We start from the raw sequence: 23,335 nt of genomic DNA, 5'->3' as shown, positions 1-23,335 counted from the left end.
AAGCTTTAAGGGAATGAATGACATAGCCCTTGAGGATATGGCATAAACTGGTTAGAAAAAAGTAGGTCCAAGATGGTGAAAGATTCAGCTTCCAGTAGACCTTGAGCCTCATTATACGCTTATTGTAATTAGCATCTAAGTGACACACCCACAAGTGCCATGACAGTTCCAAGGTCAACCATCAAAGGCCAAAAGTGGGCAGTGGTGCAGTTTTTGAAAATCCCCACCCTTTCCCTGAAATAGTTGAAATAATCCTCCCTGTCATTAGCTTATGAAATTACCCAGCCCCTAAAAACCAACCACCCCATATTTCAGGGCCTCTTGCCTTCTGAGGTGGTCCATACTCTGTCTGTGGAATGTGTTTCTCCCTTGGCTGCTCTGTTTCCCAGATGACCCCATGTCCTGGGGCTGCTCTTGCCTTTTGAGCCAGACTGCATACTGTCTATGGAATATGTATCTCTCTGAACCAAAAACACTTTTTACCGTTCACTTTGTCACTCACTGAATTTTTTCTGCAAAAGACATAAAAGAGCCTGAGTTTCACCAAGTCCTAAGACCAGGTATATGATCTCAATTAAAAGACAGTGGGTTCAAGTCCCAAACTGGGTTGTGGGGTTTCACTATTAGGAACCTGAGACCTTTTTGACCAGGTATTAACATGTCAAGACCTTCACACATTGGTGAAACTGAGTGTTGCACTTTCTCTTTTTTGATGAAAAGAGGCAGCAACTGCAGTTAAGCTCAAGCTCCTAGCTGCCAGCAGGCAGCCTGGGTGAGGAGGCAGCACAGCTTACATAAACCCTGGGGGTTCGCCATGGAACCCCCCTTCATGTTCTGGTTTGGGGCTACAGCAGCACTAGGTCAGATTAACTGTTTCATACACCGAAGGCAAAAAGGATGCCACTGAACTGGAGGGGCCACAACTGAGTGGGGCTCTGGTAGGGAAAGATGCAGCCAAGGCAGGCACTCATTCAACTGAAAGTCTTGATGGAAGAGGCTGTAACAAACTCCTGAATGCCCATCCTCACCCACGACACTTCCCCAAAAGCCTCCAGGAGCCTCTGTGCATGGATGAGGATGCCCATGCCAGGCCGGCACCACGATCAAGAGGGAATGGCCAGAGATGGGGTCCATGGTCAGCACGAACCAGAAACTTGCCCTCTGGCTTTCGAAAGAGCTGTTCAGAGAAATAAGGTAATGCAAGCAGGCATGATGATAACAGTGTTAACAGAGATGGGGGGTTGTGGATGAGAAAATGTCACCTGCCATATCAGTAAATAAAGGATGCTGCAGCCATCAAGCCATCACACTACAGACACCGTACAGTAAGCATAGAGGGAACTCAGGATAGAAACAGGATGCTCGCCTTCAAGCAGTCAGTCATTGCAGCAACCTCTTCTCCCAGTGGTGCACCCCAAGGAGACTCAGGATAAGAAAGCACAGGATACTGGCCTGGCACAGCAGAGGTACACATCAAATCAATGATTCCAGTAAGCTCAGACTCTTGCATCTTCCCATACACATAACAGCACTAAATTCTTTAACTTCAGATATCTTATTTTCTTTGATTAACAATGATCTTTTGATCTTCCAAGAACCTAGTCTTTGTTGCCAAAACTCCTAGATTCTGGCTCCTCCCTTGCCTCCTTGGAGCAATCTCTCAGAACATCTGAGATATGGTGTTCCAGGCTTGAAGTCCTCAGAATGTCTGCCAAAAAACCCCCTAGACCTCTCAACTTTTAGGTTGTGCTTTTTTTTTTTTTTTTTGGTCAACATGATATCAACACTAACCATGAAGAGGGCTCACTGCCTGCCAGCCCCAGACTAAGTCTCTAATGACACTTATAACAGTCCCACCAAGGTGCACTATCCCCATTTTACAGATGAAAACTAAACAAGCTGGAAATTAAGCAGCTCAGCCAGATCCAGGCAGCCCCAGGACTTGGATCTCACCAAGGGAGCCACAGCTGATTCTGTACTCTACCATGGCCTAGCCACAGCAGCTGGGGACAGCAGACTCTGGTCCCCACTGGGAATTCTGACCCCAAAGAGAATGGGGAAGAATGACACCTGGAGGACTCCGGGTGTTCCCCACTGTTGATTTGCCATGGGGAGTTTCCCATAAGCTAGTGTTCAGAAACAGTGTGCAAAAGATGTGAAATGGGTGGTTTGTCTGAATTGCCAAGGTATGTAAAAACAAGCAGTCAAATGATGGCAAGACTAACCACCATGCTGCAGCTGGTCCCAGGAAATATCTGAAAACCAGTTACATGAGTCATGCACTTCTTACTCATATTTTTTAAACTGTTGAAAGTTTGGAGGGGATTTAATGATGGAGAGAGCACAGTGAGCCTAGGGAGGCAGGAAGGAGACTGAGTTTTTATTTAGAAGAGTGAATCAGACATTTTAAATTATTGATTATAGGACTTCCCTGGTGGCTCAGATGATAAAGAATCTGCCTGCAATGAGAGAGACCCAGGTTCAATCCCTGGGTTGGGAAGCTCCCCTGGAGAAGGAGAAGGCTATCTACTCCAGTGTTCTCGCCTGGAGAATTCCATGGACAGAGGAGCCCGAGAGGCTACCATCCATCATGCTGCAGAGTCAGACACGACTAAGTGACTAACACTTTCACTTAAGTGGCCAGAGGGTTTTCTTTTGCTTGCAAGTGATCAGAAAGGGAATCAGTGAGCTCAGAAGGGAAAGACTGATTTTATCTGAGTAGGATTAAAGGGCAGCAGGAGAGCCAGCTAAAGGGACTTTTTAATTCTCTCCAGGTTGATAGGTAGCTAGGCAGACATGAGCAGATCCTGCCCCATCCTGAATGGTTGGTCTTTCCTTCTGGGGGGTCAGAGCAAACCCAGATATCCTCCCTCTGTGGTCAAGGACCACCCCTAGGTCTCCAGTCATATCAGAACCAAGCAAGATAAAACCACCAGCACAGTTGGCACAGGTGCATCAAGACCTAAAAGGTGATTCAAGGTAACCCAGGGTTTATCATGCTGTATTTGTAACAAATTAGCTTTATGGTTTTGGCCTCCACCCCTCCGCCTTGGGTTTCAATTGTCGGTCAAATGGCACAGGACACAGGGAGGGACCACCACTCTAAAAAGTCCAGCCCCACCCTATTGCAGGGCTGCTCTTGGTTTCCAGACAGCCCTCTCTCATTTGTTCTCAGGAGTGTTCTTTCACTCTACTTAATACAACCTTTGCTACATAAAACTGTTCTATGCCTCTCAACTGAATTCTTTCCCACGAGAAGGGCAAGAGTCAAGGAAAGTTCCATTCTGCCAATGAGATTGGTGTAAATATCATGCCTATGAGCCTTGGAGTGTGCCTTGGTTCTAGATCTGGCCTGGCTCTCTAAAATATGATCTCATCCAACTCTGACAACACTCGGGACTGGAAGTGAGGAAACTATGCCTCAGAGAGGTTTAGCAGCTCTCTCCAGGTGGCCCAGCCAGGGAAGAGCAGAGTCCTTCTGACCCCAGGGCCATATGTTCAAGGCATGGCACACTAGCTGTCTCTGGGTGGACGTCTGCTTTCATATTTTAGACAACCAGGCTCTGAGGGGTCCTCCACTGTCACCAGTTCCTCCCATCCTGATGCAGTCTCATTCTTGGCTACCCTGCCTGCTTCATCCTCTCTTCTGCAAAGCAGGGTTTACTCTCCTGTCCAGTGCACCACCGGTCTGAGAAGACACACACGAGCCAGACCCTAAGTGCAAATGGCTGGCGTGGATGGGTTCTAGAAGCCAAGCATGCACTGCCATCTGGAGGGGGGACTTCTGAAAATGCAGACATTAGAAACAGGCCATGATTCTAAACAGGTCCTATGAAGCACATGTCTAATAAGAAACGCTTGCCCTGGATGCTGGTTTTGCTTCCCCCTTTCATTAGGGCTGGAAAAGCTTTGTTCTACAAAGGCTATGAAGTGAATTTCTTGAATAAAGAGTTTTCCTTCTGTGACAGCCACAGGATCCCAAAGGATGAAGAGGAGTCAAAGAGGGGAGATGCAGTAGTGGATACAAGCTCCATGAATAAGTACAGAGACTGTTAATGTGGCAACCCTTCATGGAAATGGCAATGTTCAAAATCACGCCTGTGTCTTCAACTGCCACTCCAAAAACCCTACCCCCTTCACCCTAATCCCAAGGAGGCAGAAACACTTGCAAATGGAGCCACTTTGTAGAGAAACTGGGGACCTGGACACAGCACCTTCACTACAAGAGCCAGCAAGATGATGAGGGAGCCAGGAAGGAAGAGCTGCACAACCCATTCAGGCAAGAACTTGCCTTCTAAGCCCTCCCTCAGGAAAAATGGAAGACTGACAAGGCATTTTGTGAGCAGTAGCTGAGCATGAGTCAGGACAGATACTGGTTAAGACTATGGTCTCTCAAGCCAGACCCAGCTCTGCCTCTTACTAGCTGTGTGACCATGGATAAGTTATCCAACATCTCTGTACCTGGGTTTCTTCACTTGTAAAATAACAGATTTAGATGTATGAATATAAGCACAGCATCTAGTAGCCATTATTGCTCTTGCAGAGTCAAGGGGCAGAAGAGGTTATAAACTAGAAGCTCCTGTGAAATATCTCATTCTCTTTCTATGAGCCCTCCACTAAAGATTCCAGAAGAAACTAGGTCCAAAGAAGGGTCCCAGGCTGACCCTTTCCGGGAAAAGGTGAAATGAAGCTGGGGATACCACCAAGCTAGCATCCCAAGAGACTCAGTTTGGACAAACAGAATTTAAAATTGACCTCCCTGGGGGAAAATGCCTAGTTTAGACACATGTGAAACAAGCAGAGTGTCTGAGGTCGCGGGGAAGAGAGTGGGCAGGGCTGGAGGAGAGGGCTCTTCTGTGTTCTGAATTCCTTCCAGAGGACCATCTCAGGAGGAAGGGGAGGAAAGACAGTGGTCATGAACAGGGCCTGGAGCCTGCATGGAGGTAGTGCAGGTCGTGGTCGCAGCCAGGCCCCAAAAGAGGCTATCTGGCTGCCAATCCTGGCTTCACTACCTGCCCCTGGGCTCAGCACAGCGCTCTGGAAAGCTGGAGGAGATAAACAGGCAAAGATCATAGGGTAGTGAGGATTAATGACAAAACATAAATTTACAGCAGTGGCTCCTGCTAAGTGAGATTGATCAGTAGCTGCTGTTATTTGCATGCCTAGCCTGTCGGAGGAGGGTTGGTGATAGACTTTCTTATCATTTGAAAGTCAGGCAGTGGTTGGAAGAACTTCCTTATCTTCACTTCTCCTTTCCTTCTCTTTTCCTGAAGACATTGTGGCCCTGTGAGGAGGAACCGGGGCATCTGTGGTACACCTTGGGGATGTGGGTACTGCAGGGATATGAGGACGTGGACACAGAGGGCACACTTGCCTGGGGACCAAAAGTGAATCTCCATCACTGCTGCCTTCTCTGTCCCTTTGGAAACAATGGCGTGAGACAGGTGTGGGCATCCCCACTTTAGAAATGTGGTGAGTGAGCCCACGGAGCTCCTGGCTCTTACCCAAGACCACACAGTTAGAGAGTAGCAGGGCCAAGACCCCACTCCAGCAGGCCTTGGCTCTCCCTCTGCCCTGGTGGTTCTCACGGTATCCCCTTCCCCACCCCCACATCACCAGCAGCAGCAAAGGCAAAGTACACCTGCCTGTGCCCCAGACCTCCTGAATGTGCACCTCTGGATAATTTTGAGGCAACTCCAACTCAAAACCCACTAGAGATGGGCTAGCACACTGATGATGACAAGTGCTAGCTAATGACAAGAACAAGGAAATCCAACAGCACAGGAATCTAAAGATTCATGCTCTGGATTTCCCTGGTAGTCCAGTGACTGGGACTCCACACTCCCAATGCAGGGGTCTGGATTCAGTCACAGGTTGGCAGACTGGATCCTGCAGGTCACAATTAAAGATCCCACATGCTTCAACTTGACAAAAGGATCTCATATGCCTTAGAAAGGATTGAAGATCCTGTGTGCCACAAATAAGACCTATCAGTTCAGTTCAGTTCAGTTGCTCAGTTGTGTCTGACTCTTTGCGACTCCATGAACTGCAGCAGGCCAAGCCTCCCTGTCCATCACCAACACCCAGAGTCCACCCAAACCCATGTCCATCAAGTCAGTGATGTTATCCAACCATCTCATCCTCTGTCGTCCCCGTCTCCTCCTACTCTCAATCTTTCCCAGCATCAGGGTCTTTTCAAATGAGTCAGCTCTTCACATCAGGTGGCCAAAGTATTGGAGTTTCAGCTTCAACATCAGTCCTTCCAATGAACACCCAGGACTGATCTTCTTTAGAATGGACTGGTTGGATTTCCTTGCAGTCCAAGGGACTCTCAAGAGTCTTCTCCAACACCACAGCTCAAAAGCATCAGTTCTTCGGCACTCAGCTTTCTTTATAGTCCAACTCTCACATCCATACATGACCACTGGAAAAACCATAGCCTTGACTAGACAGACCTTTTTTGGCAAAATAATGTCCCTGCTTTTTAATATGCTGTCTAGGTTGTCATAACTTTCCTTCCAAGGAGTAAGTGTCTTTTAATTTCATAGGTGCAGTCACCATCTGCAGTGATTTTGGAGCCCAGAAAAATAAAGTCAGCCATTGTTTCCACTGTTTCCCCATCTATTTGCCATGAAGTGATGGGACCAGATGCCATGATCTTCGTTTTCTGAATGTTGAGCTTTAAGCCAACTTTTTCACTCTCCACTTTCACTTTCATCAAGAGGCTCTTTAGTTCTTCACTTTCTGCCATAAGGGTGGTATCATCTGCATATCTGAGGTTATTGATATTTCTCCCGGCAATCTTAATTCCAGCTTGTGCTTCCTCCAGCCCAGTGTTTCTCATGATGTACTCTGCATATAAGTTAAGTAAGCAGGGTGACAATATACAGCCTTGACATACTCCTTTTCCTATTTGGAACCAGTCTGGTGTTCCATGTCCAGATCTAACTGTTGCTTCTTGACCTGCATATAGGTTTCTCAAGAGGCAGGTCAGGTGGTCTGGTATTCCCATCTCTTGAAGAATTTTCCACAGTTTATTGTTATCCACACAGTCGAAGGCTTTGGCATAGTCAATAAAGCAGAAATAGATGTTTTTCTGGAATTCTCTTGCTTTTTCGATGATCCAGCGGATGTTGGCAATTTGATCTCTGGTTCCTCTGCCTTTCTAAAACCAGCTTGAACATCTGGAAGTTCATAGTTGATGTATTGCTGAAGCCTGGCTTGGAGAATTTTGAGCATTACTTTACTAGCATGTGAGATGAGTGCAATTGTGTGGTAGTTTGAGCATTCTTTGGCATTGCCTTTCTTTGGGATCGGAATGAAAACTGACCTTTTCCAGTCCTGTGGCCACTGCTGAGTTTTCCAAACTTGCTGGCATATTGAGTGCAGCACTTTCACAGCATCATCTTTCAGGATTTGAAATAGCTCAACTGGAATTCCATCACCTCCATTAGCTTTGTTCATAGTGATGCTTCCTAAGGCCCAGTTGACTTCACATTCCAGGATGCCTGGCTCTAGGTGAGTGATCACACCATCGTGATTATCCAGGTCATGAAGATCTTTTTTGTACAGCTCTTCTGTGTATTCTTGCCGCCTCTTCTTATATGATCTATCATCAACAAATAAATAAATAATTTTTTTTTTTTTTTCAAAAAAAGACCCAGGCTCAAGGATAGATTCCTTGGGAGTTTTCCTAGGTGCATGGGGGCCAAATACGCAGGCTCAGAGTTGAGGGGGTAGGAGGGCAGGAAAAAATGGCAGGGTTGAGTGATGCTAGGACAGGTGGCACCCCCATTCAGCCTCAGTGGGTTTTCCCAGTGGCTGGACTAGAACACGAGGGCTGAGTGGACATCAGCTGAACTGTGATCTGGCTTGGATGGGTGGTCTCTGGGATTCAGCTCTGACTCTCCCTCATTGCCTGTGGGTAGATCACTTCTCTACAAGAGGGCAGGTAGCAGAGAGGGTTACCAGGGGTATTATCATAAAGCATATAGGACCTACTTAGATATCAGAGTCCACTGCACCTGGAAAAGGACACTACAGTAAGTTCCCTACATATGAACCTTTAAGTTGAGAACTTTCAAAGATGTGAAAGTGCATTTCATCAACATCAGGCATGAATGAAATTGAGCTTGCCCTCCATCTCCTATTACTGATGATCCTTCAGCTCTACCATCTCCCAGCTCTTCTCCCTCCTCCAGTCAGTAATTCTTCTTGCTTGTTCATTCAATGTGAGCTATTACACTATACTTTTTAAAGTACTGTATTGTAAGATTAAAAATACTGTCTTTATTATTTTATGTTTTTGTTTCTTATGTATTAATTCTGTGAAAAGTATTATGGTCCTATTACAGTATAATATTGCTTATTGTGTTATTGGTTACCAAGGTTAACTTTGTTGGACTTATGAACAAATTGGACTTAGGAACACACTCTCGGAACACAACTTGTTTGCTCATAGGGGACTTACTGTATCGAGTTTTCAAATGGGCATCACAGTGGCAGTGGCCTGCTGGGCTGAGGGCTTAAAATATGAGCACTCCAGAGAAATCAAGGTGGTCAAGGATGAGAGATGAGTTCTCCTGTCCTCACAAACATATTAAAAATAAAACTACATGTAAAACAACTCTTTCTGAAATCAACCTGAGAACTAGCAAGACATCTCTTCCACAACCAAGCCTAAATATAAAGGTCCGGGTGGAATCTGGTAGGAAGATAGGAGAAGCACACCCCTGGTGAGAAACCCAGAAGAGGAGGGGATACCACTGGTGCTGAAATGCTCCCTTGGGAGTGAGGGGTTTGCACCCCATATTAGGCACCCTAACCCAGAGTTTAACACTAGGAAGATTAGCCCTTTAGCTGGTTTGAAAAGAACCTGTAAGAAACCCAGACACAGCTCTTGAAGAGCACACACATAGACTTGCTCACTCCTGGTCACAGCATGGAGGCAGCAGATAGAAAACTGCCCAAGCCTCTGACAGACTTGCCATAATCACCCCGGTGCATCCTCCAGCCCATACCTGGCTCCTCCTTCAGCCCCTCTTGATCCAGAGCTGCTCTCCACCAGGGCGAGGCTACCATTGTCAATGAGAGGAAACAGAGTCAGCTTGGATCTCAGCCTTGCCTCTGACCAGGGCAGAAGTAGCCCTCACCAAGGCACATAGCCCTGCCCACACGTAGAAGGAGTGAAACTAGCTCTGGGGTGGAGCCTGACATCACTGGCAGCAGTGAAACCAATGCATCCAGGCCTGACCCAGCCTCTAAAGTAAAAAAGTGAAGGTATACACACCAAGTAAAAGTGAAACCAACATAGAAGTGCAGCCCCAAGCCCTCAGGCCCTGGCCATAACCAAAACCAAGGCAGAGACTGCTGTCACAGCCAGGAGGAAAGCAGCTCCCTCAAGGCTCCTGCTCCAGCACCTTGGACCCTGAGTTCACCCCTGACAGGCAATCATGGCCACTGATCGTAGGAGAAGCCCAGCTCATACCTAGATCTGATCATAGTGCACCTCCCGTCAAGGTAATAACTACCAGCAAACCCCAAGGAAAGATGCAGCCTGTGCTCACTCCAGATCCAGTTCTCCCACCAAAGCCACCAGGCACATGCAGACTGCACAGTGATGCTCCTGCTCAAGGACACAGGGTAGATCACTGTTCCACCTAATTTCATAGAGACAAGAAAAGTCAAAATGAGAAGACAGAAGAATATGTTTCAATTACAAGGAAAGAAACTTTTAAAAACCTAATAAAACAGAGATAAAAAAATTAACCTGATAAAGAGTTCAAAGTAATAATAAGAAGAATGCCAACAGAACTAGGGAAAAGAAGAGATGAACACAGTAAGAATTTTAATAAAGCACAGGAGCATAATAAAAAACAGAAATGACAAATACAATAACTAAAATAGCAAATACATTAGAAAGAGTTAAGAGCAGATTAGGTGATACAGAAGAACATATAAGTAATGCTTTTATAGAATAAGAATAGAATAATGGAAATTGCCCATTCAGAACAACAACAACAATAATAATAAAATTTAAAATAAGATCGTTTAGGAATTTTCTTGTGGTTCATTGGTTAGGATGTTGTGCTTCCACTGCATGGGTCATGGGTTCAGTCCCTGATCGGGAACCAAGATCGTGCATGCCATGTAATGCAGCTAAAAATAATAATGATGATGATAGCTTAAGGAACCACTGGGACAACATCAAATGTACTAACATTTACATTAGAAGGGTCTCAGAAGGTGAAGAGTGAGAAAAGGGATAAAAAAATGTATTTGATGAAATTATGACTGAAAAATTCTTAAGCCTGAAGAAAAAACCAAAAGATTTCCAGGTACAGAAAACAAAGGATCCCCAAACAAGATGAACTCAAGAGATCCAAACCAAGACATCATAATTCAAATGGCAAAAGTTAAAGAGAGAATTCTAAAGGCAGCAAGAGAAAAACAGCCCTATATAAGCCCATAAAGCTATCATCTGATTTTCTGAAGAAACTTTGCAAACCAGAAGGGAGAGGTATAATAGATTCAAGTCCTAAAAAGGAAACATCTACAACCAAGAATACTCTGTCCAGCAAAGTTATTATTCACAAGGAAAGATAAAGAACTTCTCAGACAAGCAAAAATTTTAAAAGTTCATCAACACTAAATTTTTCTTACAAGAAATGTTTAAGGGTCTTCTTTATATGAAAATTAAAAATCTCCAGCAAGAAATAAAAAGTTATAAGAAAGGAAAAATGTCACAGGTAAAGGCAAATACATTTTTAAAAAACCTGTGACTCAACCACTTAAGTAAGCTAATATGAAGGCTAAAAGACAAAATATTGTAAAAATCAACTAAAACTACAATAAACTGTTAAGGGACAGATATGAAGTTGTAAAATATGACATAAAAACACAAAATGTGGGGGGGGGGGTAAAAAATCTAGATCTTTAGAATGTGCTTAAACTTAAATGACTATCAGTTTATTTATTTATTTATTTTGACTATCAGTTTAAATCAAGTAGATATAGATCAACATATAGGAACTCCATGGTAACCATAAATAAAAAAACTTTAATGGATACACAAAAACTAGAGAGAAAGGAATATAATCATAGCACTAAAGAAAATCACCAAACCACAGGGAAGAGACAAAAAGAAGAATAAAAGGAGAGAGAACTACAAAAACAACCAGAAAACAATTAACAATAAGCAACAAAATGGCAACAACCAGATACTTATCAATAATTGCTTTAAATGTCAATGGACTAAAAGACATAGAATGGCTCATTGGATTAAAAATAAAACCACCAATCTATATGCTGCCTACAAGAGATTCACTTCAGAGATAAAGACAAACACAGACTGAAAAGGGAGAAAATGGAAAATGATATTTCATGCAAATGGAAGTTACGGGAAAGCTGGGTTAGCAATACTTCTATCAGATGAAATAGACTTTAAAAAAAGAATAGTTATGTAATGATAAATGGATCAATACAAGAAGAGTTCATAACATTCATAAACATATATGTACATAATATAGAAGCACACAAGTTTACAACATAAATATTAAAAGATATAAAGGGAGAATTTGACAGTAATTCAATAATAGTAGGGACCATTAATACCCCACTTACATCAATGGACAGATTATCCAGACAGAAAAGCAATTAACACTGTCTTTAAATGACATATTAGTCGAGCTAGACTTAATAGTTATCTATAGGACACTCCCAGAGAAGGCAATGGCACCCTACTCCAGTACTCTTGCCTGGAAAATCCCATGGACGGAGGAGCCTGGTAGGCTGCAGTCCATGGGGTCGCTAAGAGTCAGACATGACTGAGCGACTTCACTTTCACTTTTCACTTGCATGCATTGGAAAAGAAAATGGCAACCCACTCCAGTGTTCTTACCTGGAGAATCCCAGGGATGGGGGAGCCTGGTGGGCTGCCGTCTATGGGGTCGCACAGAGTCGGACATGACTGAAGCAACTTAGCAGCAGCAGCAGCAGTAGCACAGGACACTCCATCCAAGTTTACATGGAATATACTTCAGGATAAATTACAAGATAGACAAAAGAAAAAACAAAAACCTTAAAAAATGTAAGAGGATAGAAAACATATCAAACATTTTTTCTGACCATAACAGTATGAAACTAGAAATAGACTATAGGAAGAAAAACAGGAAGAACACAAACACTTGGGGACCAAACAACATTTTAGTAAAAAACAAACAAGCAAACAAAAAAACAATGGGGGTCAATAAGGCAATCAAAAATAAAATCAGAAAATTCTTTGAGATAAATAAAAATGAAAACATAACAATCTAAAATCTGTGGGATGCAGCAAAAGCAGGTCTAAGTGGAAAGTTGATACTGATACAGGCCTACCTAAAGAAGCAAGAAAAATATTAAACAAATAACCTAACCTGTTATTTAAAGGAATTAGAGAAAGAAGAACAAAGGGCAAGGTAAACGGAAGGAATGAAATAATAAAGATCAGAATGGAAACAAATTAGAGACAACAGAAACAACAGAAAAGATCAATAAAATCAAAACCTGTTTTTTGTTTTTTGGGGATTTTTTTAAGATAAAATTGACAAGATTTTAGCCAGGTTCATTAAGAAAAAAGAGAGGACCCAAATAGGAAAGAATAAGACATAAAATGTGAAAAATTGCAACCAATGTCATAAAAATACAGTTATAAAGGAATATTACAAACAGTTATGTGCCAACAAATTGAACAACCTAGAAGAAATGGCTAAATTCCTGAAATATACAATCTTCTAATACTGAATCAAGACAAAATGGGCTATTTGAACAGACCAATTACTAGTATTGAAATTGAATCAGTAATAAAAAAATAAAAAACTTACAGCAAATAAAAGTCAAGGCCTAGTCAGCTCCACAGGGGAATTCTAGCAAATATATCAGCAAACCATTATTTATTCTTCCCAAACTATTTCAAAAAACTGAAGAGGATAGAATACTCCTAAATTCATTCTACAAGGCCACCACTACTTTGACACCAAAACCAAAGACACTACAAGAATACCATAAAAGAAAATTGCAGGCCAATATCTCTGGCAAATGTAGATTCAAAATTCCTCAATGAATATTAGCAAACCAAATTCATCAGTATGCAAAAGGATCATACACTGTGATCAAGTGGGATTTATTCTAGAGATGTAAGCATGGTTCAGTATTCATAAATCAATCAATGTGACACACCACATTAACAAAACAAATAATAAAAATCAAATGATAATCTCAATAGATGCAGAAAAACCATTTGAAAAAGCTTATCTTCAATTCATAATTAAAAAAAAAAACTTTCAACAACATTGATATAGGGGGAGTATATCTCAACATAAAAAAAGGCCATTAATGACAAACCTACAGCTAACATCATATTCAATGGTGAAAAGTTTTCAACTTTTCCTTTAAAGTTAGAAACAAGACAAAAATCCGCACTCTTGCTGTTTCTATTTAATATAATAGCAGTAGTTCAAGATACAATAATCAGGTAAGATAAAGAAATGAAAGTCATTCAAATTGAAAGGGAAGAAGTAAAATTGTTACTATTTGCTGATGTTATGATAATATATATAAGACCCTAACATCTCTGATCACATGGACCATAGCCTTGTCTAACTCAATGGAACTAAGAGATGAGCCATGGCATGTAGGGCCACCCAAGATGGATGGGTGGGTCATGGTAGAGAGTTCTGACAAAACGTGGTCCACTGGAGAAGGAATGGCAAACCACTTCAGTGTTCTTGCCTTGAGAACCACATGACATATGAAAAGGCAAAAAAAAATAGGACACTGAAAAATGAACTCCCCAGGTCGATAGGTGCCCAATATGCTACTGGAGATCAGTGGAGAAATAACTCCAGAAAAAAATGAAGAGACGGAGCCAAAGCAAAAACAATACCCAGCTGCGGATGTGACTGGTGACGGAAGTAAAGTCCAATGTTGTAAAGAGCAATATTGCATAAGAACCTGGAATGTTAGGTCCATGAATCAAGGCAAATTGGAAGTGGTCCAACAGGAGATGGCAAGAGTAACATCAACATTTTAGGAATCAGCGAATTAAGATGGACTGGAATGGGTGAATTTAACTCAGATGACCATTGTACCTACTACTGTGGGCAAGAATCCCTTAGAAGACATGCAGTAGCCCTAATAGGCAACAAAAAAGTCTGAAATGCAGTGCTTGGATGCAATCTCAAAAATGACAGAATGATCTCTGTTTGTTTCCAATGCAAACCATTCAATATCACAGTAATGCTGAAAAAGCTGAAACTGAACGGTTCTATGAAGACCTACAAGACATTCTAGAACTAACACCCAAAAAAGATGTCTTTTCTTTATAGGGGACTGGAATGCAAAAGTAGGAAGTCAAGAAAAAAACACCTGGGGTAACAGACAAATTTGGGCTTGGAATACAGAATGAAGCAGGGCAAAGACTAATAGAGTTTTGCCAAGAGAACACACTGGTCATAGCAAACACCCTCTTCCAACAACACAAGAGAAGACTCTACACATGGATATCACCAGATGGTCAATACCAAAATCAGATTGATAATATTCTTTGCAGCCAAAGATGGAGAAGCTCTATATAGTCAGCAAAACGAAGAGCGGGAGATGACTGTGGCTCAGATCATGAACTCCTCAGTGCCAAATACAGACTTAAATTGAAGAAAATGGGGAAAACCACTAGATCACTCAGGTATGACCGAAATCAAATCCCTTATGATTATACAGTGGAAATGAAATAGATGCAAGGGATTAGACATGATAGAGTGCCTGAAGAACTATGGATGGAAGTTCATGACACTGTACAGGAGGCAGGGATCAAGACCATCCCCAAGAAAAAGAAATGCAAAAAGGCAAAATGGTTGTCTGAGGAGGGCTTACAAAAAGCTGTGAAAAGAAGAGAAGTGAAAAGCAAAGAAGAAAAGGAAAGATACACCTATTTGAATGCAGAGTTCCAAAGAATAGTAAGGAGAGATAAGAAAGCCTCAGTGATCAATGTAAAGAAATAGAGGAAAACAATAGAATGGGAAAGACTAGAGATGTCTTCAAGAAAATTACAGATACCAAGGGAACATTTCATGCAAAGATGTGCTCAATAAACGGCAGAAATGGTATGGAGATAACAGAAGCAGAAGATATTAAGAAGAAGTGGCAAGAATACACAGAAGAACTGTACAAAAAAGATCTTCATGACCCAGATAATCACAATGGTGTGATCACTCACCTAGAGCCAGACATCCTGGTATGCGAAGTTAAGTGGGCCTTAGGAAGCATCACTACGAACAAAGCTAGCAGAGGTGATGGAATTCCAGTTCAGCTATTTCAAATCCTAAAAGATGATGCTGTGAAAGTGCTGCACTCAATATGCCAGCAAATTTGGAAAACTCAGCAGTGGCCACAGGCCTTGAAAAGGTCAGTTTACTCCAATCGCAAAGAAAGGCAATGCCAAAGAATGCTCAAACTATTACACAATAGCACTCATCTCCATGCTAGCAAAATAATGCTCAAAATTCTGCAAGCCAGGCTTTAACAGTACACGAACTTTCAACTTCCAGATGTTCAAGCTGGATTTAGAAAAGGCAGAGGAGCCAGAGATCAAATTACCAACATCCACTGGATCATCAAAAAAGCAAGAGAGTTCCAGAAAAACATCTACTTCTGTTTTATTGCCTATGCCAAAGCCTTTGACTGTGTGAATCACAACAAACTGTGGAAAATTCTTAAAGAGATGGGAATACCAGACCACCTGACCTGCTTCCTGAGAAATCTGTATGCAGGTCAGGAAGCAACTGGAAGTTAAAACTGGACACGAAACATCATACTGGTTCCAAACTGGGAAAGGAGTATATCAAGGCTGTATATTGTCACCCCGCTTATTTAACGTATATGCAGAGCACATAATGAGAAAAGCTGGACTGGATGAAGCACAAGCTGGAATCAAGATTACCGGGAGAAATATCAATAACCTCAGATATGCAGATGACACCACCCTTATGGCAGAAAGTGAAGAGGAACTAAAGAGCCTCTTGATGAAAGTTAAAGAGGAGAGTGAAAAAGTTGGCTTAAAGCTCAACATTCAGAAAATGAAGATCATGGCATCTGGTCCCATCACTTCATGGCAAATAGATGGAGAAACAGTGGAAACAGTGATAAACTTTTTTTTTTTTTTGGCTCCAAATCACTGCAAATATTGACTGCAGGCCATGAAATTACACTTACTCCTTGGAAGGACATATATGAGCAACCTAGACAGCATATTAAAAAACAGAGACATTACTTTGCCAACAAAAGTCTGTCTAGTCCAGGCTATGGTTTTTCCAGTAGTCATGTATGGATGTGAGATTTGGACTATAAAGAAAGCTGAGCACCGAAGCATTGATGCCTTGAACTGTGGTGTTGGAGAAGACTCTTGAGAGTCCCTTGGACTGCAAGGAGATCCAACCAGTCCATCCTAAAGGAAATCAGCCCTGAATATTTATTGGAAGGACAGATGTTGAAGCTGAAACTCCAATATTTTGGCCACCTGATGTGAAGAACTGACTCATTTGAAAAGATCCTGATGCTGGGAAAGATTGAAGGTGGGAGGAGAAGGGGATGACAGAGGATGAAATGGTTGGATGGCATCACCGACTCAATGAACATGAGTATGAATAAACTCTGAGAGTTAGTGATGGACAGAGAGGTCTGCTGTGCTGCAGTCCATGGAGTCACCAAGAGTTGGACACGACTGAGTGACTGAACTGAACTGAACATCTCCCCCGAAAAGCTATTAGAACTACTAAATGAAATTAAATTGAAGGATACCAGATTAAATACAAAAAAAACTGTTGTCTTTCTATATACCAGTAATGAACATCAGGAAGAGAAGGGGAGAAAACAACTCCATTTACAACTGCATTGGAAAGATTAAAATACCTAGGAATAAGCTTTACAAAGAAGGTGAATGACCTATACTCCGAAAACTATAAGACATCAAGGAAGGAAACTGAAGATGATACAAAGAAATAGAAAGATATTCCATGATCTTGGATCAGAATAATTAATATTGTTAAAACTGACTTACTATCCAAAGCAATCTACAGATTTAATGTTATCAAAATATCCATGACAGTTTTTACAATAACTAGAAAAAAACAATAATCCTAAAATTTGTTTGAAACCACAAAAGAGCTAGTATAACCAAATCAATTTTGAGAAAGAGGAACAGAGGTGGAGAAATCACCTTCCCTGACTTCAGACTGTACTAAAAGCTAGATTAATCACAGCAGTATAGTAACTGGAACAAAAACAGACACATAGTTCAATGAGAAAGAGTAGAGATCCCAGAAATAAACCCACAGCATATATGGTCAATTAGCCTATGACAAAGGAGGCACAATACGCAATGAGGAAAAGACAATTTCTACATTAAGTGGTGCTGGGGAAACTGGGCAAGTATGTATAACAGAACGAAATTCGAACGTTATCTCATACCACATACAAAAATAATCTCCAAATGAATTAGAGACCTAAATGTAAGACCAGAATCCATAAACTTCTAGAAGAAAACATAAGCAATATCCTCTTTAACATAAATCTTAGCAATATTTTTTTGGATCTATATCCTCAGATAAAGAAAACAAAAGAAAAAATAAACAAATGGGACTTAGGTAAAATTAAAAGCTTTTGCACAATGAAGAAAACCACTGACAAAATGAAAATATCTACTGAACGGGAGAGTATATTTGCAAATGATGTCTGATAAAGGATTAGTATCCAAAATATATAAAGGGTTTACACAATTCAATATCAAAAACAAAACAACCTAATCAACACATGGGCAGAAGAATTAATAGACATTTTTCCAAAGAAGATACACAGATAGCAAACAAGCACATGAATACAGGGCACGAGCTCAACGTCACTAATCGTGAGGAAATGCAGATCGAACCCAAATGAAATGTCACCTCACACCTGTCAGGATGACTCTTAGCAGGAAGACAACAAATGACAAACGTGGTGCGGATGTGAAGAAAAGGGAACCCTAGTACACTGCTGGTGGAAATATAAATTGGTACAGCCACTATGGAAAACAGTATGGAGTTTCCTCAAAAAACTGAAAATAGAACCACTCTATGATTCCACAATTCTGTCTCTGAGTATATAGCTGAAGAAAACAAAAACACTAATTTGAAAAGATACATATACCCCAGTGTTTATAGCAGTGTTATTTAAATAGCCATGATATTCACGCAATCCAAGGTGCATCACCGACTCAATGGACCTGAGTTTGGGTGAACTCTGGGAGTTGGTGATGGACAGGGAGGCCTGGCGTGCTACAGTCCATGGGGTGGCAAAGAGTCGGACACGACTGAGCAACTAAACTGAACTGAAGGTGCATCAATCCATTTATGAATGGATAAAGAAGATGTAGTATATGTATACAAGGGAATGTCAACCTAAATATGGCTATTGAGTGGGGGTCTACTACATGGAAGGCCCAATGCCGGCGGGGCCCAGGAAACAGCCTGTCACAGACTTGCAGACAAGCAATGCAATTGCATGTGATATGCTCTACAGCTATTCCACACACACACACACACACACAAATGAAATAATGCCATCTGCAGCAACATGGACGGACCTGGAGTGTACCATGCTTAGTGAAGGAAGTCTTACAGGGAAGAACAAATACTGAATGTTTTCACTTGTATATGCAAATAAAAACTAAAACAAAAGAACAAATGTAACAAGACAGAAACAGAACAACCTAATGGTTACCAGTGGGGAGAGGCATAGGGGGAAAAGCAGGATAGGGGAAGGGGATTAAGAGGTACAAACTACTACATATAAAGTATATAAGATACAAGGAGATAAAGCACAGCACAGGGAACATAGCCAATATTTTATAATAACTTCAAATGAGTATAATCTTGAAACATTCAATCACTGTTGTATACCTGAAACTAATATTGTAGATCAGCTACACTTCCATTAAAAAAGAAAAAAACATGAGAGTTATCCTTCACCATAGTATGTGTTGGGGACTGAACCCCACTTCTGCCACGTGCTTTGCCAGAAAAGCTGCAACTGTCTGCTCTCTGATGCCCAGTGAGTCTCTGGCTCCTCCAGCCTTCATGTGCACAGTTCACACCTGCGGGTTGACTCCTCCATAGCTGGCGGGATTCAATTTTCTTTCCCCACAAGAGCTATGGAGATATTAAGAGAATAGCGTGTTGGATACCAGCCATGTGCCAGACTGGGAAAATTGGGGTGAATACGACTCAATCCCTGCCTCCAAAAGCAGCCAGTCAGGAAATGGAGATACAAAAGCCAATCAGTCCTCTCAAGATGGTCTTTTTCAATCTGAATACATATGACTACTGAGTGGGGGTCTAACTACATGGCAGGCCCAGTGCTGGGGGGCCAGAACACAGGCTGTCACAGATTTGCAAACAAGCAATGGGATTGGATGTGATACAATCTACAGCTGCTGTACACAAAAGCTACAGTGACAAGTTCAGGTTCCCAGGGACAGAGGCATTGGACCCCAGCCCCCTTCTGGGCCCTATTTTCCCATTCATGGAAATAGAGTGGACTCAGACTGTTAGTTCTGAGGGCCTGGTACCCGTTCTCCAAAGCTCCCCAGGCCTTTTCTGCAGATGGCATTAATATATCCCAAAGCCTGCAGCAAGCTCTCCACCTGAAGCAGATGTTCTCAACAGTAAGCCACTAATGCCCAGTAAAAGCTTAATTGCACACTTTTTTTTTTTTTTCCTACCACTGAATAAATAATCAAATCAAGTTAACTCAACCTCACTGGCTGGTCTCTATTTTTCCCCTGTTCAAGGCTGTCTCTCCTCTAATTAGCTGTCTTTCATAATGTCATCTTAAGAGTTCAATAAAAGTGCATAGTGGGGGCACTGGGGATGGGCAGGGAAGCGGTGGTCCTCCGTGCAGTCAGCTGCCTACCACTGGCCAGCTGCTGCTGGGCTGCCAGGTTTGAGCTGAATGGCCACCAGGGGAGCCATCGCCAACGTGCACTCAGCCAGCAATGTGGAACTGCATCTCACGTGAAGAAGCTGCCTTGGCAGGCAGGAGGCACAGAGCTGGTTGGAAGGACCCAGGGAACAGGATGGGAGGTTTACAGGGTGAAACAAGGTCACCTTGGGGAAGGGTTGCAAGAGGTATGAGTCATGAGAGGCCCCTGCAAAGGCCAAACTCACTTCATTCCAAGGGAGGAATCAGAAGGATGGGCAGGGACTGCAGTGAGCAGAGGAGCGGGCTTGGTAAGGGCTGGCTTCAGGAGGACCTAGTCCAGCATTCTTCCACCAGCAGCCTTCCACCAACACCACCCCTGAGGGAAAGACAAGACACCTGCTCTTCACACTGCCACCTTCCCATCCCAACCTTGCACCACTTTGGGAGAGGAGCACGGCTCTGTCCCATGCTCAGTGTGAGTGGGGGGGGGGGGCGGGGGGGGGCGGGTGTGGAATGAGTGGGGAGAGGAGCAAAAGCACATGAACCAAGGTTCATTTCCACACCAGTGAGGGAGGATGGACGGGACACATAAAGGATTGTCCTTCATTTTGAAATATTTTCTTTCTCTCAGTGCCAAAATGCCCTTGGGGAAATATTAGCTACAGTTAGTAATAGTCAATATTTCTGAAGTTTTATTTTATATTGGAGTATGTAACAATTGCCTGAAATGCAGAGACCTGAGTTTGATCCCTGGGTTTGGAAGATCCCCTGAAGAAGGGAATGGCTACCCGTTCCTGTATTCTTGCCTAGAGACTTCTATGGACAGAAGAACCTGGTGGGCTACAGTCCATGGGGTTGCAGAGTCAGATGTGACTGAGTGACTAACACTTTCACTTTCATGGTTGATTTACAATGTTGTGTTAGTTTCAAGTGCACACCACGGTTATCCATTTATGCATATGCTGCTGCTGCTGCTGCTAAGTCGCTTCAGTCGTGTCCGACTCCGTGTGACCCCACAGATGGCAGCCCACCAGGCTCCTCTGTCCCTGGGATTCTCCAGGCAAGACTACTGGAGTAGGTTGCCATTTCCTTCTCCAATGCATGAAAGTGAAAAGTCAAAGTGAAGTTGCTCAGTCGTGTGTGACTCTTCACGACTCCATAGACTGCAGCCTACCAGGCTACTCTGTCCATGGGAATTTCCAGACAAGAGTACTGGAGTAGGTTGTCATTTCCTTCTCCATTTATGCATATAAATATATCTAATTTTTTCAAATAAGGACCTGCTGTATAGCACAGGGAACTCTACTTAGTACTCTGTAATAAACTAAATCAGAAAAGAATGTGAAATAGTCAACTTTTTTTTAAGCCCTACTTTGGCAAAATTAAAACTTGGAAATCCTTTTGATCCACCCATTTTTCACTGGCCCTCTCAATAAATACAAAGTCTGGGACCTCAATACCAGATGGAACTCCCCTTCGTATGAGGGTTCTGTCTCTGGGTGGTGGGTATGTCAACAGCAGAGTCATTCTGGGCTCAGGTATGAATGCAAATACCTGTCACAGTGGAGAAGCAGAGTATCTGTACCCAAGGAGGATGGGGCAGTAAAGGCCTGGAGGCTTCCTACGAGTGAGAGCTGGGCCCCTGGGAAGGCTCACCCACCTTTGTAATTCTTCCCGTTTCATCCACAGTGCTGTTTACCCTAGCACCGTGGCCTGTGTGCTGCAACAGAGCAAAATTCCATTCCCCTGATGAACTTATTCACTTCTCTGAAAATGCACTTTACCTCTGGTCAGCAGGTGTTGAATTTGGCTAATGATGGAGCCTTGGACTTCTGTATATTACAGCTTGTCTCCTCCCAGATTGTGCCCTGGAGTTTCTGCTCATAAAAGGAATTCTTGTCAACCCATCCCTGTCCTGTGTTCACCTGTGACCTGTTTTATCTCCTGAGATATCCAAATCTTGCTCCTTTGGTTTCCTAGGACCCTGCAGCACCAGCTTCTCACACACACACACACGTGTGCACACACACTCAGAGTCTGATCCGGGTCAGAGGATGGCTCTGCTCAGTGGTGTGGTTCCCTGGACTAAAGGACAGCTCTGGGATCCAGCCATGAGGACCAAGCTCTACAGTCTCATTAAGAAGCCCACGGTTCTAATATTGCAAATGAAGCTCATAATAGCTTCTGTAAAGTCAAATATGGCCTAGTAGAAGCTAAATAATAAAAAATGATTTCTTGATGATTCAAAATTTCTTCTCTTTTTTACTTGTGCGAATGGAAATATACCCATATCACCCTGCCTTCTGGCATCCTATACACAACTGCACACATCACCGTGACTGGGGATCATTTTTCCAGTGCTATGCTCTTCCTAGATGTTCTAGGGGGTGGTGAAGGGCACTCTTGACCCTCTCCAGGGATGACTGACAGGCTGTCTCATGGCTAGCCTTACCTGGGGAACCAGAGAAACCTGGAGGTGGAGTTACACAAGGAGATTCTTGCTTATGGTGAGTAGAACTAAACAGCAAACCCCAAAGTGTTGTGCAAAAAGAATATGAATTAAGAGCCTGGTAAACACAAGCTTGTGTGGCAACGCAGGTAGGATTTGAGATGGACTCTGATGAGGAAAAACACTAAAACTACTGAAGCAGGTAAACAGCCAACCCAGGGATGCTCTGAGGCCAAGGGGCTGCAGCAGCTTTTTGAGATTTCCCACTCCAGGCAATGTGGATGTACTGAGTGCATTCAAAGGAGCAGAGTCATGGCCATGGCCTCGGGCACAGGGGCTTTCTTTTCTTTTTTTTCTTTTTTGCTCTTTTTCTTTTTCCAACCCTCAGCTAAACTTGCCCACTGCTGTCTGAATATCTGTGGATGGCAGACTCCTTCACATAATGACCACCACCATCATCATCATGCCTTCTCTAATTGATTGTGAATTGGGGATGAAAGAAAGAGGAACTTCTTAGGACTTGGAGTAAAATAGGAAGGACTGGGCTATGAAGGTGAACTTCAGAGGCTTTACAAGCTTAAGTGCCTGGGTTTTGGACATAGCCTTTATGAGAGCAGTTTTTACGACTTGCACACCTGCAATTTTAACTTCAAGCCCTTCTCACTTCCTAAGTCACCACCTGCAAAAAGCATTTAAAATATAACTAACAGCAGCCATTTACTGCCCACTCACCATATATTAGGTGCTCCTCCAGGCCCACTATACGCACAACTTCATTTAACTCCTTTCAACAGCTGAATGATATCAGTTCAGTTCAGTTCAGCCACTCAGTCGTGTCTGACTCCTTAGGACCCCACGGACTGCAGCACAGCAGGCCTCCCTGTCCATTACAAACTCCTG

General features: G+C 42.8%; 1 long non-coding RNA gene across 1 annotated transcript in view; it reads right to left on the bottom strand.

Moving 5' to 3' along the window:
• LOC147378129 (uncharacterized) overlaps positions 1–23,335 on the bottom strand; it is a 42,998-nt gene that overhangs the window by 5,470 nt on the left and 14,193 nt on the right. Inside the window, exon 3 of the long non-coding RNA XR_015151358.1 lies at positions 11,900–12,035. This is a non-coding gene — a long non-coding RNA (uncharacterized LOC147378129). The remainder of the gene's footprint in view (positions 1–11,899; positions 12,036–23,335) is intronic.

The sequence above is a fragment of the Bos grunniens genome, chromosome 2 (genome assembly GCF_055505025.1).
Source record: "Bos grunniens cultivar Pamir isolate PY7600 chromosome 2, Bosgru_T2T1.0, whole genome shotgun sequence".
Taxonomy (NCBI): Eukaryota; Metazoa; Chordata; class Mammalia; order Artiodactyla; family Bovidae; genus Bos; species Bos grunniens.
The sequence above is the reverse complement of the archived record's forward strand: the minus strand, read 5'-3'. Positions and strand labels throughout refer to the sequence as shown.